The following is a 4,791-nucleotide window of genomic DNA, read 5'->3' on the forward strand; positions in this document are numbered from 1 at the left end:
GTATAAGCCATAGAAATAGCATCCACTATCCATCTAGACAGTCTTTGCTTAGTGACTGGATCCCCCTTGGATCTACCACCAAAGCAGACAAAAAGCTGTTCTGATTGTCTAAAAGACGCAGAAAGCTCCCGATAGATTCTCAGCGCTCAGACAGGGCAGAGAAGATTAACCTCTCCATCCTCTGCAGAAGGAGGGAGGGCTGATAATGTCACCACCTGTGCTCTGAACAGTGTTGAGAGCACTTTAGGAACGTAACCATGTCTGGGCTTGAGGATGACTCTGGAGTCATCTGGACCCAACTCCAAACATGCAGGGCTCACAGAGAGCGCCTGCAGATCTCCCACTCGCTTGATAGATGCCAACGCCATAAGGAGAGCGGTCTTCAGCGAGAGGGTTTTTAGATCAACCGATTGGAGTGGTTCGAAAGGCGGACCCAGGCATTTTAGATGTCCGAGAATCAAATCCCTGTGAGCTAATAGCTCGATTCTCGACTGTGACCGCACCAGCCAGTCGTCGAGATAATTTAACATGCGCACTCCCTGAAATCTCAGAGGAGAAAGCGCTGCATCCACACACTTCGTGAATGTACGGGGTGCCAACGATAGACAGATCGGCAGAACGGTGTATTGATAAGCCCGGCCCTCGAAGGCGAATCTCAAGAATGGCCTGTGACGAGGATTTATTTGAATGTGAAATTAAGCATCTTTCAGATCCATTGTGACAAACCAATCCCCCGGGCGCACTTGCACGAGGATATGTTTGATAGTTAACAATTTGAACGGCCGTCTCATGAGAGCTTTGTTCAAATGTCTCAAATCTAGAATGGGTCTGAGACCGCCGTCTTTTTTCGGCATCAGAAAATAGCGGCTGTAAAAACCCATATTTTTTAGCGCGGGGGGGACTAATTCTATCGCCCCTTTTGCTAATAGATTTTGTACTTCGGTGCGAAGCACGTGACCCACGTTGCTTATCACCGAAGTCTCGAGAACCGCCTGAAATTCCGGGGGTCTGCGAGCGAATTGGACTATAATCGCACTATAATCGCTTTATAGTGTTTATGACCCAACTCGACACATCGGGGATAGCTTGCCAGGCTAGAACCCGTGTGGCTAGGGCTTGACACACTGATTGGGGCTGGTCGCCTAACGTAGGGGGACCTGATACCCTTATATTGTGATTTGTGCACACATTGAGTATTGGACTGACTGTACAAGCATTTGCGTGTGGGGAAGTCAGTGTTACAACGGGGGAGGGGCCACCTAGTGAAGGGGGACCGTGAACCCATATATTGTGATTTGTGCACACATTGAATGTTGGACTGACTGCACAAGCATTTGCGTGTGGGGAAGTCAGTGTTACAACAGGGGAGGGACCGCCTAGTGAAGGGGAACCGTGAACCCATGTGTTGTGCTTGTGAAACTGATAGCTAACATTTTGAACGGCCGTCTCATGAGAGCTTTGTTCAAATGTCTCAGATCTAGAGTGGGTCTGAGGCCGCCGTCATTTTTCGGAATTAGAAAATAGCGGCTGTAAAAACCCGTATGTTTTAGCACAGGGGGGACTAATTCTATCACCCCTTTTGCTAATGAATTCTGTACATCGGTGCGAAGCATGTGACCCACGTTGCTTCTCACCGAAGTCTCGAGAACCGCCTGAAACTTTGGGGGTCTGCGAGCGAATTGGAGCGAGTTGCCTCGCTTTATAGCGTTTATAACTCAACTCGACACATCGGGGATAGCTTGCCAGGCTATAACCCGTGTGGCTAGGGCTTGACACACTGATTGGGACGGGCCGCCTAACATAGGGGGACCTGATGCCCTTATATTTTGATTTTTGCACACATTGAGTGTTGGACTGACTGTACAAGCATTTGCGCGTGGGGAAGTCAGTGTTACAACAGGGGAGGGGCCGCCTAGTGAAGGGGGACCGTGAACCCATATATTGTGATTTGTGCACACATTGAATGTTGGACTGACTGCACAAGCATTTGCGTGTGGGGAAGTCAGTGTTAAAACAGGGGAGGGGCCGCCTAGTGAAGGGGGACCGTGAACCCATATATTGTGATTTGTGCACACATTGAATGTTGGACTGACTGCACAAGCATTTGCGTGTGGGGAAGTCAGTGTTAAAACAGGGGAGGGGCCGCCTAGTGAAGGGGGACCGTGAACCCATATATTGTGATTTGTGCACACATTGAATGTTGGACTGACTGCACAAGCATTTGCGTGTGGGGAAGTCAGTGTTACAACAAGGGAGGGGCCGCCTAGTGAAGGGGGACCGTGAACCCATGTGTTGTGCTCGTGTGCTTTATTTGGGTCGCCGTGAAAACGGCGTTTGTTTGCAAAGACGCGCTCACTCCTGCGGGCCTGTTTACAATAATAAAATCCCCAGCCGCCTGAACTGTACAGGGGGCTGTGGGAAGTTTTGCTGGCTTCTTTGAGGGTGGTCCGGCAAGCGCGGGACACGTGCCCTCTCTTTCCTTTGCGTGCTAGGACGGCTTGGCGGGAAGCGTTCGGCATCAGCCGCAGGGCGGGGCTGAGAGGCCTGTTTCGCCGGCTTTGCTGGTCGGCGCCAGCTAGCACGGTTAGTTCCACTCGAGCTCGAGGTCCGCGACGGCCTGTGTTAGGATCCGAAGCATTTCAGCGTCGGAGTTAGTCCTGCCTCGCTGGGTCCGCCGAAAGAGACGAGGCCCGCCACGTGGTGGTGGGGGGGCGCTGATCTCCCTCGAACGGGACCGGAGATGACTCAGCTGGAGTGAGTGAAGCACGCGGGGACGTGGCCGGCGTGCATTCACAAACGTCCGTGCTCTCTGGATGCCGTTGGCTGCGGCGCTTCTTCTTCCTCGGCTGAAGTAGGGCCGGAGAAGGGAGCGCGGGTGACGCGGCGCCGCCGTCTCGAGAGAGAGCTAACGTTAGCCGAGTTCGCAGCACGGAGATAGGCATGCACGCGCAGGCCGCACATCCGCCGACAGAGAGTGCATTCTCTGCGTGGTAGAGTCCCAGGCATGAAATGCAGCTCGCGTGTTCGTAGGCCTCGCATAACACGAGGCATATGGAACAACGCTGATACAGATATAAACACATAATAAACAGATATTGAAAAGGATATCGCCGGATAGCCACAGGAGAGACGGCGTCAGGAGAAACACGGTTGAGATGTGTAGTCTGCTGAACTGTAGCTCGCTCAGGCTGAAGGCTTGTTCGACGGCGAAGGCTCAATAAATGGTCAGAGACGTGAAGTTTGTCGCTGAAGGAGTAAAATCTGCTATAATGGCGAATTCGGGGACTATTATAGACTGAGGTCACGCCCCCTTGGCGGGCTCTGACGTGTATGACGCAGAGTGATCTCATTGGTCGCACGTCAGAGGCGCCCGCGCCATTGGATGTGCAGTTGCCGCAGCGCAGCCTATGAGCGAGCCAGACGCTCATGTTCTAGCTGTGCAGCTGCAAATGCGCTTTACATAAAGGCTTCAGTAAATCGAGGAAAAGGAGTTTCCCCCACTGCGTATAGCTACGCAATACGAAGTGACCGTTCGAAAGGGAACTAAACAATACAGAAGCAGCTCTCATTAAAAAAATACTAAACAGGTAACAATGAAATTGTCAATTTTCCATACGTTATAGCTTTTAACGAAGAGGGTGCCGTTCGAATTTGGCGCTCAGTCATCATGCGTCTATGAGCGCGACTCTGTTATGTGCACGCCATAGACTGTCCGCGCACTGCACGTCCGCTTTAGAGTTCCGCCTTTTGCATTCCGTCAATATTATGTTATTAGGAAAAAAATATATATATATTTTAGAAAATCGACCTTTGACATTTGTGAATCGATTCAGAATCGTCCACGTCCGCATTGCGATGCATCTAAGAATCGTCTTTCCCCCCACTCCTAGAAATGGGGGCCAATCAGGGGCCAATCAGATTTCAGCAGGGGCCAGGGCCCCTGTGGCCCCGCCTCTAGAACCGCCCCTGATCATCACCTTATCTGTTACCACTGAAATGTATGTAATGTAGCCTATTACTACTGTATTTAAGCACTGCATCACTCAAGTTTTAACTTACTGCAGTAAGTTGCAACTTGAGTGATACAGTGCTTAAATGTAGTAATACATTACATCTACATTCTTACATTACATCCTTAAGTATAGATTGTGTGCCAGGCAAACTCAAAAAAAAAAAAAAATTAACAATCCATTTTCTGTTGCCTTCTCTAGTTTTTTTCATTTTTCAGAGTAGGCCTATTCTACTCATCAAGAATATATGTTTTACATTTCCCACTTCTCCACATTGAATGCATAATCCAGTCTGGTATTTTCCTATTAACTTCAGGCAGCTGTTTAATCTTGTGTGCCCTATTCTCAACCTTGTAAGTAGGGATGCTAACCGTTTGACCGATGGTTGACCGTCTCAACGTTAACCGATCAAAGTTGATCGGTCGGTTAAAAAAAAGTGATCTCTAAATTAGGCTATTATAGACAGTGGGCTAAACGCTACTACAGTTAGCCATCTCATTCCAACATATTTTTGTGTGAAGTGAATAAATCCCTCACACTCAATTTTTCATATCTCGCCTGTTTGTACTTAATAAACTAATAAAAACATTTGGCGCGAGGTCACAGCGTTTGGGTTCGCGCGCTCACAAGGTTTGCGAAAAGTAAAGGCTACAGGCTAAAACACTCGAGGTTAGAGCCAGGGCAGACGACAGGATGAAGCGTGCAAAGAAACGTAGTGTGTGGGACCATTTCACCAAAAAGAATGACACATGTGTCATTACATTGATTACAAGGTTGAGAA

At 49.2% G+C, this 4,791-nt stretch overlaps 1 protein-coding gene across 1 annotated transcript in view; it reads left to right on the top strand.

The window, feature by feature from the left end:
- LOC143715437 (uncharacterized) overlaps positions 1-4,791 on the top strand; it is a 181,494-nt gene that overhangs the window by 61,278 nt on the left and 115,425 nt on the right. The gene's annotated exons all lie outside the window — the stretch shown is intronic.

This window comes from Siphateles boraxobius, unplaced genomic scaffold (assembly GCF_051911475.1).
Source record: "Siphateles boraxobius isolate OS27281-9 unplaced genomic scaffold, OSU_SipBor_1 6, whole genome shotgun sequence".
Taxonomy (NCBI): domain Eukaryota; kingdom Metazoa; phylum Chordata; class Actinopteri; order Cypriniformes; family Leuciscidae; genus Siphateles; species Siphateles boraxobius.